Raw genomic sequence first — 13,964 nt, forward strand, 5'->3', positions numbered from 1 at the left:
ATGAATGGGTGGATGGATGATTAATGGACAGATGTTGCCTACATCTATATGCCTGGCTAAGTGCTATAGGAGGGGTTTACTCCAAGTACTCCTTATATTTAGAGTTCAGACATTTAGTAAGAACCAAACTGAGTTCTTGACAGCCCTCTGAAACATCAGACATATCTTTTTACAGCTTTATTAATAGGTATATACATTTTTGGCAAATAACTAAAGAAAAGTGAGACTGCAATAAATTGTCCACTTATTTAACTGGTATTCAATGAATGTTAATTTTTATGTATTGGATATTCTTTCGAGGTGTTTGGAAGCTATAATTACTGATAAAGCACAAACCTTGGCCTCTCAAAGGTCATGGTCTAGTTGAGATGCATGTGCAGGTTGCTTACTACTTAAGAACTCCATGGTTTGGAATTTGTTTCTTTGTTAACACTTATTTTTATGGAAGAGGACCTCAGGTGGCCCATGAATGCTCTTTGGTTAGTGGCTTAGTCTCTAGGAGCTCCTAGGGGTCAAGTTAGTTGATGCTGTTGGTCTGCCTTGTTTGCCTTCAGTAGGAAAGGATGTGTCTAATCTTATAGAGACTTGATGTCCCAGGGAGAAGAGATACCCAGGAGTAAGGGACCCTCTCAGAGGCAGACATGAAGGGGAGGAAAGATAGGAGGAAGAACTCTGTGAGGGGGGACCAAGAAGGGGATCCAGTATTTGGGATGTTAATAAACAAAATAATTATTTTTACAAAATCAACCTTGTTTTTAAAGCTAGGCAGTGGTGAAGCAGGCCTCAAATCCCAGCACTTGGGAGGCAAAAGTGAGTAGATCTCTGAGTTTGAGGCCAGCCTGGTCTACAAAGTGAGCTCCAGGACAGACAGGGCTACACAGAGAAACACTGACTTAGAAAACAAACAAACAAGCAAACTTATTTTGTAGAGGTTGAAGAAGTGTGTCAGCAGTTCTGAGCACTTGATACTCTACCAGAGGACCTGGGTTTGATTCCAACACCCATATCAGGCAGCTTATGATTGTCTATAACACCACTGTGATACTCGTTGCCCTCATTTGGACTCTGTGGGCACTGTACACATATGGTATCCCCGCCCCCACATAGATAAAATGAATAAATATATATTAAAATCTGATATATATCTCCTAAATTAATACTTATAATGTTTTTGAGGTTTATATTTTTTGTTTGTTTGTTTGTTTGTGCTGTTTTGCCTCAACCAAACTTAAGTCACCTTAATGAACATGTTCCCAGTAAGACTAAATGAGATGATGGACGTTGTCCTCTCAGCTCTCAGGGGCTACCCTGTACTGTGCCATCCTCATTTCTATGCTTTTTGCTGACACTTTCACTCTCGAAAGTGGCCATGAAGCACAGAGCCAAGTGTGACACAAAGGTTCTCCAATACAAGAGGGCTATGACACTTGATAAGAGGAAAATATGCACATGAGATCTGACCAGGGACAGTGCTATTGGCCGTGGATTCAGTGCCAAAGAACCAACAATATAAATTGAGTGTGATGTCCCTAAATATAAAACATGGCTGTTTGCTGAGGTGTTCATGAAGCTGCACCTAGAGGCTTACGGCCACCAAATCCTGAGTCTCCCCTAGAAGCTGTGGCCCAGTGTTTGTGTACAACGGCCTCAAGTATAATGACTTGATAGAACACAGCTATCATGAAGAAGGAGAACTGACCATTTAATTGACTGAATCCCTAAGCACAGTTAAGTGGGGGGACTCTGAGGGTATGAGCGGAATGCCTTGGAAGAAGTAATTACGGGGGTTGGGGGTTACTTCTGAATCCAGTCTCTAACAAAATATAAACAGATGTCTGATGGATGATCTGGATGGTAGCAGGTCACTCAAGGGTTGGAGGACTGTGTGTGAAGAAATTTGACTAGGAAAGACCTGACAAACGAGCATCTAAAAGAGCAATGTGGTCAGAGAGCTTTAGTCATGAACTAAGCCACAGGCAGGAGCTTTCAATCACTGCAAAGTTTCTCTGCACAGTGTAAGCTATAGTTTTTGTATCAAGGAAATATGCAGCATGTCAGCTGTGAAAATTGGCTCAATATTCATAATCAAATCTAATACGCTCCTGCTGAAGCCTGACCCATGTTTCTGTAGAAACCCCTAGTTAGACAGAGACCCTGGTTGGCCATTGGTGAGAAAACTCAGCACCCCTGGAGGCCACTATAGGAGTGCAGGGGGTGGGGGGGGAGTACAACATAATTCCTGGCGAGACTCGTGAGCTAAGACAGGAAACTGTTAACTGTATTGTTAACTGTAGCATATAGGACAGAGAGTGCTACAGTGGATCAGGATACAGAATCCTCCCATCACCCCACCATCCCCCTATGTATGAAAGATACTGACTGCCAGTACAGCTGAATCTAGCACTCTCTTTACATACTGTGCAATTCAGGGCACACAAGAAGGTGACATTCTGGCTCCAACCTCATAGGTAGCAATGAATAGCCTAGTAAGAGCACCAGTGGAAGGGGAAGCCCTTGGTCCTGCCAAGACTGAACCCCCAGTGAACTTGATTGTTGGGGGGAGGGCGGCAATGGGGGGACGATGGGGAGGGGAACACCCATAAAGAAGGGGACGGGGAGGGGTTGGGGGGATGTTGGAAACCGGGAAAGGGAATAACAATCGAAATGTAAATAAGAAATACTCAAGTTAATAAAGATTAAAAAAAGTTCATTTATTAGAATTCTGTTCCTATTAAGAGTTAATGCTGTAATGGTATTTAGCAAGTACTTAAGAAAATTGTTCCACAGATTAGAGTAAGCTACATGAGTGTGCTTCATGTGTACAAGAATCCTGTGTTTAATCCCCACAATAACAAAGACTCATGTTTACAAAAAAACCCCAAAAAAACAAACAAACAAAAAAAAGAAGGTGACATTCTAAAACAGCCTTTTTTTCACAGTTCCAAAGCCATCAATACATGTGCTCATATCAACCTCCTAATGCTGGCTTCCTAAGTCCCATTCTGTAGACAACAGCCCCGAATGACAGAGTAATCTTTTTAAAGTTCACGCAGCTTGTCCCAGGGATCCTTACATCGGTTTCTTTACTGGAGGCTTGGAGGGGGTTACGCTGCACAGCTCTCCCTGCCACGGGTGTCCACTCCCTACTTCAGTGTGCACACTTGGCTCTACTGTAGCCTCTCCCTCATCCCTATGAGAGCTGTTCTTGTCCTATTTGCTGCCTGTTGAAAGCTTGTCCATCTCTCAGCATTTAACGAGATGCCCTGAAGCTTCTGCTCCCATGGAAAAGTCCTTCTATTCCAGGTCTATAGGGGTAACATCTTCATTCCAACCTCGTTTCTATTCATATCAAAGGCTTGGGACACGTCCTAGTCCATCATTTAGTAAAGTTGCTGGCATTTGGTTGATGTGGTCTATCCAAACAACAGCAAAACAAAACAAATTAAAAACCCACCACCCAAAAAGGAGGTTCTTGAATTTAATTGAATAGAGATAGTGTGCTTAGCTCATATAGTACAGCATATGCAGTGAATGAATGCCATCCGAAACAAAGTCTGAACTCACCTGCACCTAATTGACAGTTTAATTTCACTATAATCTTTATTATGACAGCTTCTGAACTTGTCATTAGCATTACTGATAAAGTTGAAAGACTATTTCATCTGATTATTGTGTCTTAAGAAACACATAATTATTAAATTCCATACTGATAATTAGAAAACCCTATTATTTCATAATGGGCTTAGCAATACTATCCAGGTATCCCTCAATTACTGACACAGAAGCCGCCTCCAAGTGTGCTAAAGTGAAATCTCACACACCCAGGACTCTCTACTCACCAACATGAGCTGTGTTACTAGAGCTGGACAGGAGAAAATACAAGGTCTGCTTAACTTCTGAAATGATAGTGCTCCAAGTATGAATTTGGTATCTAGGGCTGATTCATTCATGGCCTTCCCAGTGTCTGGCCAAAGTTGAAGGTAGACAGGATAATTAAAGGAGAAAAGGAGGGACAGAGGTGTGTGTGTGTATGTGTGTGTGTGTGTGTGTGTGTGTGTGTGAGTGTGATTGTGTGTGTGTGCATGTGTGTGTACATGCATGCAAGCATATTTGCCTGTATGTGTGTGTCTGTGTGTCTGTATCTGTGTATCTGTGTCTGTCTCTCTTCCCCCCACCCCGTGTGTGTGTGTGTGTGTGTGTATGTGTGTGTGTGTCTGTGTGTGTCTGTGGTGTCTGTGTGTGTGTATCTCTCTGTGTATCTGTGTGTCTGTGTATCTGTCTCTCTCTGTGTGTGTGTGTGTGTGTGTGTGTGTGTGTGTGTGTGTGTGTGTTTCAGACAAACAAATCAAAGTTAAGGCCATGGCAAGAAAAAATTCTAATAGAATCATAATAACATAAAATAAACTGTCTTCAGAAAGACCAAAAAATATGGGCTAATGCAGATCAGGGAGGCTTTGAGAAACTTTTGCAGCCCAAGGACCATTTCCATGTGGGAGACTCTATTATTCTAACTAGACTGTGCCCGTCTAGACCCTGTCTGAATTCTTGCCAAAACTGAACCAAACACCCCACCACTAAGCAGCTCCTCCAAGCCTGTCAGAAACACAGACTGTCAGAGCCTCTGGAGACTTAGGCAGAGCAAATCCTTCATGGGGACTCATACTGGCCTGAAGCGAGAGGACAGAGCAATGCTTTCCCTGAAGCTACTTTCTTTGTGGGAGCCCCCAAACTCTCCTCCTGTTCCCAACCCTCAAATTCATTATCCAAAGAAGCCATGGTTGTCAGCACAAGACCTGACACACTGTGTATAAATTTTATAATGATCTTCTTTGGTTGGCTGACTGGGGAAAAGAGCAGCCAAACTAGGTGTCTGCAAGGCAAATGCACATGCAGGGGCTCTGACTCACAACCTGTTTGGCATAGCTCAGTCCTCTGGGCTTCCGGAATCTCCTGCTTTTTAACCTTCTCGGCAGATGTTTTAAAACAATGATCCCTGACAATGAGAGTTTAAGCTACTTTCTCCTTACACTGCAGAATTTTAGAATCAGTGTTTAGAAGACCGTTGCATTTCATGGGCTAGGTATTTGGGAAGACTTTTGGGGGACCCCATCCAATAACTATGGTCTTTAAGGCTGAGTGTGTGTTACTAGGATAGGCAAGGGAAGTGTTAAGAACAAGCAGGGTTCACCATCCAAAGTAACTTGGGCCCAGGGAGGGGGAGCTAAGTGTTTTGGGGTGATCTGGCATGAGCACTAGTGTCAGTATGAGTATATGCCAGTGACCTATGGGGATTATGTCTTTTGAGGGTTTTTCTTTGTATTTTGTTTGTTTGTTTGTTTGTTTCAAGGGGAAAGATAGGGATGGAGGAATTCAGGCCTCCTAGTGACCCAGGAAAGGCAAGTTACCCAGGCAGAGAGAGGGTTACCATTAGCTGGGAGGTAGTGCTAACTCCTGGGTGCAGCTCCTAGTGCCTAGCGGGCTAGAAGGGAACCCGGCCCTCTTGGTGACAGCGGGGTGGGATTCCCCGGCCAGGGCGGGGAGGGCGGGCCGTGGGGCGGGGCGGGGGCGGGGTGGGGCGGGGCTGGAAGCCGACTCTCGGGCTGCGGCTGCCGGGGGAGAGGCATCCACAGCGGCGGAGCGGACGGCTGAGCAGGAGCGAGGCGGCGACAGCGGCTGCGACTCTGGTGAGCGTGGTGCGGACGCGGCTAGGGCGCGGCAGGGAACCCGGGCTGGGACTCGCAGGGAAAGGTGCTGCGGAGGCGCGGGGGCCTCCCGGGCGCCGGACTTGGTGGAGCGAGGCGACAGTGGCTTTCCTCGCCGGGATCGCGACGCCCTGCAGCCCCGGGCGAGGGAGGGAAGCAGCTAGCTCACGACTCTCTCACGAACTGTTCTTGGTTCCCGAGCCAGAGGTCTGTGCGTCCATTGCTCCCTCTCTCCGTGTCTCTCTCCTGATTTATTTCTTTTCCAGAAGAGTCCCTTCACCCTTCAACCACTCCCATCTCTATCCCCCCCGCCCCCGAACCTTTATCTCCAAAGCTATTCTTCAGGAAGGCTCCCCGAACCTCTATCTCCAAAGCTATTCTTCAGGAGACCGGCGATCTTCCTCCTCCAGGATCCCCTGCGAGGGCCATTCCTCTGCTCCCCATATTTCTGTAGTCCCAAGGCGTGGATGAAGCCCGTCCTGGCCCCTGCACACCTGGACCCTTCTGCTGCCACCTGCCACAGAGGTGCTTAGCCAGCAGAGAAAGTGCTGTGCCTAGGATCTCCTCGCTTCCGGGGTATTCACTCCCCCTCATGCCAGAACTTCTAACTAGAGTCCAGCAGGAGGAGAGTTTTCCAAGCTGGAGCTTCGGGAACAATTTGACCCACTTCCCGAGGCATTGGTCTCAGGCCAGCCATGCTTTTTGGTAGACACACCTGTCTCGTTTGCCAGCTGAGAGACTGACAAGAACACCTCTTGACAAAATGTGCCAGCCTGTCCCCTATTCCTTTTCCAAGCTGTTAAACTTCTTGGCCTATGTCCCCAGAGACTCGGTCTAGGGCGTTTGCCATTTAAATCTACTAAAGCTCTCATGCTCACCCCCAACCCCCATCTCTGTGAAGATCCCCAGAATTCTGTCAGCCATCATTGGAAGAGGAAGGGTCCAATACTGATAGAGCCACCATTCTGCGTTCTGGACATAATTTCTTCTCCTATGTGGATGTTTATTCTGCCTGCTTCATAGAGAACCCAGGCTTATAGGATTCTCCTGAACCTTTGTGGTTTCCTTATTAGAAACTTTCACTACTCTGACCAATCACCACCTCCTCTAAATGGGCCCAGGCTATCTGCACAGTGTTGACTCCCCAGGACTCAGAGAAAGCTGGGCTAGGACCATGCACTTCGAGGACCTGTGCAGGGCAGCAAGAGGAGGGTGGCTCCCAGCCAAGCCTCAGCTTTGGGAAGACCAGCCTGTTAGAGTTGTTCCCAATCAGACTAAATTTCACACACTGATTCTGAGTGCTTCATGCAAAGAGAGGAGGCAGACCAGGGGCTGTTTTTCCTGCCTGTTTCTGACGGTCTTGTGTTGCTATGGTGACAGTTTTGCCTCTTCCTCCCCCTGACTCTTCTGGGAGCTGGTTTTTATTGGTCTGTTGTCCTGTCTTTTATGGTTCTAATTTCTTCTTTCTACTTGCTCTGAAATAAACAGTCATAAACATGGGCACTGGGCCCAGGCTGGGGGGCTGGCAGAATTCACCTCCCGCAGGCCCCTAACTCCTGTGAGGACAGAATACTGAATAAGAAGGAGTAGGATGAACCTGCCATCCTTGCTCTCAGCTTTGGGGAGGGGACAGTAGCATCCCAGGTGCGGTGCATGGTTGGTAGCATACTTCTGGGTGTGCTGAACACTTGTGATAGCTCACAGGTGTGCTAGTGTTCTAGGGGGAAGGGCAGCCCCCATTTCTCACTTTGCATCAACTAAGCTCAGAGCAAGTGAGTTGTTTCCCATGGGCTCCTCCTGTTGATGTGAGCACGCAGTCAGCTCTCAGATTTGATCAATGAAGGGACGTCATAGAGCGAATACATGGGTCCCCCTGCCTCTCATCCCACTCTTCTCCCAGATCTGTCTTCTAAAGGACTTCCCTGCACCAGGAAGTTAACTAGAAAGGGTTCCAGTCCCCTAACCCTGCGACACATACTGCCTTCCATGCCCTTTGGACATCCTGAACCCCAAGTGCTGGGGACCCAAGTTGAAAGCAGAGTGAAGCCACTTGTGACTTCCTGTTTTTACTCAGCACTGAGAGGAATTCAGTTTGCTTTTGCTTATGCTCCCAGGGCCTAGATACAACCGGATGACTCAAGGACACAGAGCCAGCCCTGAGTAAGGAGTTCCCAGAGAGCTAACCTAATCCATAGTTATCTGTCACCCACTGTCCCCTGTCCGTGACACTCTTCAGTGAAGCTTCCCCACCCCCTTCCTGGTTATTTTTCTTCCTTTCATTCTGTTCATTCTCTCTCTCTCTCCCCCCCTTTGTATGGCAATGTTCCGGCTTGTTGAATTAGAGCAACATGTACAGACAAGGACATCAACAGCCTCTCAGGCAGCTGCTGACCCAGAGAAGTCAGTTCACTCACATGGACCTCATTCTATCTTTCAAATAGACTTGAAACCTCTTTATCTTTCCTGTTGGGTGTTGCTTCTTCTTTTAAGATGGGATGGATTAGCCTACTTGCTATGTTTTGAATGGTTGGAAGGCTGAAAGACTGTTGGTGCCCTGGGTTTTGTTGGAAGAGCTTCAGTTAAGGAGATGCCTGAGCCGCTATTTTAAGTCAAAATCTTGCAAGGCTAGTGGCATTTTCTCGAGTTATTTTGTGGAGTGTTCGTGGGATGCACAGCTTCATTTATATACTTCATATGTACATGCCAAATTCAGGGCAGGGATCACAGAGGCATGGCGTCCCCTTCTAAAAAAAATGTGGTCTGGTGGGAAAGGGAGAGATGGAAATAGATTTTTGTCATGCAATCTGAGCGGTGTTCTGACAAAGTGAAAGGTGGCGTGGAGTCCAGAGATGGCTCTTAGTCAGATCATCCCTTGGGGTTGATCAGGTAGCCTGGCCTTTGTGTCTGGGATTCAGCTGACCGACTACTGTCATCTTGGAAGGCCCTCACGTAGCCTTCACAGATTCAAGTGATTATCAAAGAGAGCCCCTCCTCCAGTTCTGGTGAGCACACAGCAAGGATGTCCTGCCTGCCTCTGGGGGTTTTGACTCCTTCATGGAAGCCTCTGCCTCCTACTTCACCTTGGTTAAAAGACCTCTCTATGGTACCACAAGAATTCCAAGACGAGGTCTTATGGTGACTGGAAAGAAAGAGGATGATGGAATTAGTCATGGATTTAAGCTCTGTTGTGGTATGTTCTGCCTGTGGGGTCCTGAAAGTCTACCTGACTTTGCTGAACCGCCATTCTGTGGCAGTAAAACTCCTACACTTACACTTGTCTTCTTCCAGATTGAATGGTCTTATGTATTTATAGGACTTGGCATGGTGCCATTCCCACAATAGACTTGCTCTTGTTTACTTGTATTGATTAGAGAAGCGTTCTCCTCTGAAGGGGCTTCTGGGTCCTCTCAGAATCCCCGGGGAGGGCTCTCTGGATCTGGCCCTTGGAGATCCATTCATTATCTAGGAAGGTTAAAAACTGCTCACAGTCAGACGCCTAGCTTTGCTAGTTAATCTTCTAGTTATCTCTCACCAGATAAGCCATGTTCACCACCACCGGAACAAGTGCCAGTCTCTAGCACTTTTTGAAATGGAAAGGCACTTCCAGAGTTGCAGGGATGCGTTATTATTTCCTATGAGAGTCCTTTAAAATAAATGTTTTATTTAAAAAAAAAATCCTGGACCTGTTTAGCTGCCCTCTCCCATTTGTTTTTAAATATATGTTTATACATTCGCTTGTCTCTATTCTGGGTTTAAAGAAATGGGACAGTGAGGTAAAAATCTCATCAGCCAGTAAGTGGCAGGGCCAGAATGTAAAATGAGGTCCTGCTTACTCTTTGGGCCATGGCACACAATCTTGTCATTTTCTTGGCTGGTATGTCAGAGAACCAAAATAAGTGTGTTTGGAGAAGACAAGCGGATTTTAGTGAGGGTGGAACTGGTCAGGGCTGTAGTAACTCAGACTCATAGTAAATATTTAGAGAGCTTATTAGGGTTTTGCTCTGAGTGTAGCATTAACAAGGCTTTCTGCAGCTGGCTGCGGGATTTCTTTTTACAAGTGATGAATAGAGGGGGGCGACTCTGACATGTCTTAGTCAAGAAAGAACAGTTGATGAAATCCTAAGTGGTTTTGTTAGCACAAAGAATGGATTGTTGGTTTGTCATTAATAGAACCCAAATCACTGGGCAGGCCAGGATTTTATCATTGAACATGTGAATGGAAAATATCACAAGTGTTTCCCTGGGATGTAGACATAGTGACAAGAGATACAACCGAATGGTTGGAATGGTTGATGACAGGCATGGGGGTAGGGAGCTTTTCAAAGGTCGTGTAGATTTAGTCTGCCGGTACAGCTCATGTCCAGGAAGATGAGGGTGTGAAGCGGTTTGAGCGTTATTCCCTAGCCCTCCCCAGGTAAGGTCCTTAAGAGCCCTGCTGCTCCAAGTGCTGAGGACAGGGACCTCACTTCCCAGCAGTGTGCCTATCAGGTCCAGCTGAGCACTGCAGACAGATGTGCTATTTGCAATTATCTCAGGGCCTGAGTCTGGTGTCTGCTTATTTAATGACTTCACTTTCTAATAAAAATTCTGTATGGCATAGATAATTAGATTTTTAAAATGAAACTGGGAAAGAGAGTGCCCCAAAGAGTTTAATTGCAGTTTTATGATGGATCAAGCATAAAAATGGGATCATTCATTTATAGAACCAGTGCTTACCATGTGTGCTCTTGCCCTTGGCCTGTGCTGGGTTGAGAGCCTACAGATCAGTGTGGTATCACTCCTCTCCTGCTCTCTGGTAGCCCCCACTCCTAATTTGAAGCGAAGGAGGAAGCACCCACCTAGGCATGGCCAGAGTCATAAAACAACTAGAGAGGAGGTAACGTGACACAGCAGAGTCCATTCTGCATTTTCATCAAGGTATCATCTCAGGGCATCTCAGTTCCCTCTTGAATGCTGAAACAGAAAAGCATGTGCCCAGGAACAACAACTGTCTTTAACTCTCGACACCCAGCCAAACTTCCAGGATAAGGGAGGAGAAAGCCCCTGGGCTCCTGCTTCCCTGTCTATAAAACAAGAAGGATTTGGTGGCTAGAAAGGACTTTTCCCACATGTAGTCTTGTGGTCTCCAACGCCCTTTGGTTTATTTTACCCAGTGGTCACTGAAGAAGGGTGTCCGGGTAGCTTTAGTGAGCCAGTTTGTTGAGAGAGCTGAAAAGAGTTAAGAGTACTTGCAGGCAAACCACTGAACTGAGAATAGGACCCCCGTTGAAGGAGTCAGAGAAAGGACTGGAAGAGCTTGAAGGGGCTCGAGATCCCTTATGAACAACAATGCCAAGCAACCAGAGCTTCCAGGGACTAAGCCACTACCTAAAGACTATACATGGACTGACCCTGGACTCTGACCTCATAGGTAGCAATGAATAGCCTAGTAAGAGCACCAGTGGAAGGGGAAGCCCTGGGTCCTGCTAAGACTGAACCCCCAGTGAACTAGATTGTTGGGGGGAGGGCGGTAATGGGGGGAGGATGGGGAGGGGAAACCCATATAGAAGGGGAGGGGGGAGGGGGATGTTTGCCTGGAAACCGGGAAAGGGAATAACAATCGAAATGTAAATAAGAAACACTCAAGTTAATAAAGAAAAAAAAGAAAAAAAAAGAGTACTTGCAGGGAATCCTCTTAGAGACCTGCTTCCCCCCAGGAAGGGAGCCATTTTCTGATTGAGCAACCCCCACTACCCCCAAATGATTGAAAGTCAAAGCTGATGAGACAGAGGCTCAAGGAAGGTCACAAGAGTGGAACGGAGCTGATACCTTATTCCTGACTTTCCTTAAGGTGAGTGGAGAAGGGGCTGGTCTCACCCGCTCACCACCTACATCATCCTCCGCTTTGAGTTGATGTCCTTAAAACCTTTTGGGGGGAGTGTGGGGGGGGAGCTTGTGCTACTGTTTAAAGCTAAATTAAAATGCACAGGAGGAGCAATGAACAATGTACTTGTTCCAGGGCCTTCAAGGCAGTGAGGGCTTGTTCCATGCAGGAGCAGTGATGCAGCTAAATCCAAGTCAGCCAAAGTGGAGCGGCAGCATCCTGCGGACAGGGGTATGGATGCAGAAAACACCATGGATCTTACGTCCACACTGTCTACTCACTCATGTGCAACCTGGGCTTTGATTTAACTTAATTTCTGAGTCTTTTGTGGTATGTGGGCAGCAGCATTTATGGGACAATCTTGTCAGCAAGCATTTGATAACCATCTGGGGCAAAGTTCTGAAAGACATGTGGAGGAGATATTAACTCCGCCTTGTGGCCGGAGAAGCTGATATCCAGAGGTATTGTTAGGAGCTTCTATAGTGTTGCCTGACTAGGAAGATGGCCAAGGTGGTGTTTGCTCCTATGTAAAACGCCTTTGAGAGCCACTTTTTCTTCCATCACCCACACTGTAAATAAGAGGCAGCACATATGTGAGGAATGTGGTACTCATCCAGCAAGTCTCTTCATAAAATACTCATCTCAAGACAGGTAGCAATTCTGTGGTAGCCAGAGGCACCTCCACTCTTTAAAACCGAAATAAACCAAGTCAAATGAAGCTTGTTTTAAGTTTCTCCCTGCAACTGACTGATGTCTTCCATGGTGTCCTTTACTCAGCCTACGTTGTCAGAGGATACCATCTGATAGGAATGAGCTGAGCCTGAACTCCATCTTTCTGAGTGGTGGGTCCCTCCCGACTGAGGCGGGTGCTGAGCAATGTATTTTTCATACTCTTCCCTGGGACAGCTGGCAACCCAGGGAGTACAACAGAACTGTGTTCTCAGCTTACAGAACGACAGAGGCAGTTGTACGTGAATACCTTTGGTGTCTTTATACTGGTTTGAGGGGGTTTGGATGGGTGGATGGATGGATGGATGGATGAGAGATAATAGAATAGGAAAGATGCACAGGAGAAAGGAGTGAAAGTGAAAAAGAGAAGAGATGGGTGAATGTAAGAAGGGGGAGAGGGGAAGGGAAAGAGGAGTGGAGAGTGTGATATATGTATACATACATACATACATATATATATATGTATACATACATGTGTATGTAAATATATAGACAGACAGGCAGGCAGGCAGACAGACAGACAGGCAGACAGGCAGACAGGCAGACTCACTTCACAATTCTGGAATCCAGAGTAATGACATGTACCTGGGAGCCTGAGAGTCTTTGAAGTAAACAGCTGAGTTGGAAATTTGGCCTTTCTCTTGGTCAAATTTCTTACGTTTTTGAAGTTCTCCAGTTTGTACATGGTAGGTGATAATGTTTGTGCTTCATGGATAGCACGAGGGATGTGTGGATTAACTATTTACCAGGCGCTCTTTTCGCTTGAACTTTGAATAGAATCTGTTTGAAAAGTTTTGGCCACTCTCGTAGGTTCCTCTTTGGTGTTCTGATGTGAGTTGCCACAAAAGTTTCCCTCTTTTTTGACGACGCATCTCTGACTCTCCCCCTGAAAAGTCCCATCCTTCAGGTTCCCATCCCCAGCCTGTGTGCTGCGGCTCCCCACACACTAACCTGCGTGTAGCATCGCTGGATCCTAACGAGGAAAACCAGGAATCAGTCTGTGTATGCTTGGTATCAATCTCCTTGCTCATTTGCTTATTTTTCAAACATTTTTCCCTAGTGTGTTGAGATTTCAGCCCAGGGCTCTTAAATACCTTCCCAAGAAATAAATAGGGTCAAAAGCAATCTTCTGACATATCCACATCTTCATATTGCCGAGTCTGAAAATCGAAAACGCTTTGAAGGTAGAATTATGTTTCCGTCACTCTTGTGGAAGTAAAAGCTAGCCCAATTTTATGTGAGACTATTTATATCTCGTATTGGTCTCATTTGGGATACAAGAGTCTTTTCAACAGGAATATGAGTGCTTCAGACTCTCCTGAGGGAGGTATGTACTGTACTTTGTCCCTTTCTGAGGTATAGAGGTATGGATTTAGAGGCACATCAGGTGTGAGAAAATCGTCCCAGTGAGGACTGATGGGCTTTTGTTGCAAATGTCTACAGGAGCTCACAGTATCCCTAGGGTTAGAAAAAACAGCAACATGTTCCCCTCTGGAGAGAGGGTGGTGTACTGGTTAGGCCATTGGTACCATGACATAAGTTAGTGTCCTATGGGAAGAGGATCATCTAGGAACAGGGTAGCTCAATTGAGAAAACGCCTCATTTAGATTTGCAGGTAGGCAAATCTGTAGGACATTTCCTGATTAATGGTTGATGTGGGAAGGCCTCCT

The 13,964-nt window shown here is 46.3% G+C and overlaps 1 protein-coding gene across 3 annotated transcripts in view; it reads left to right on the forward strand.

Annotated features, from left to right (window-relative positions):
- The first annotated feature begins 5,622 nt into the window (after nt 1-5,622).
- Cyria (CYFIP related Rac1 interactor A) overlaps nt 5,623-13,964 on the forward strand; it is a 108,837-nt gene continuing 100,495 nt past the window's right edge. The window contains exons 1-2 of one of the 3 annotated variants that reach the window (XM_087552593.1): nt 5,623-5,684; nt 11,399-11,532. The gene's annotated coding sequence lies outside the window, so the exon portion shown is untranslated. The remainder of the gene's footprint in view (nt 5,685-11,398; nt 11,533-13,964) is intronic. The other 2 variants (XM_087552595.1, NM_001106718.2) reach the window with 2 other exon arrangements.

Source organism: Rattus norvegicus, chromosome 6 (assembly GCF_021556685.1).
Source record: "Rattus norvegicus strain SHRSP/BbbUtx chromosome 6, alternate assembly SHRSP_T2T, whole genome shotgun sequence".
Lineage (NCBI taxonomy): Eukaryota > Metazoa > Chordata > Mammalia > Rodentia > Muridae > Rattus > Rattus norvegicus.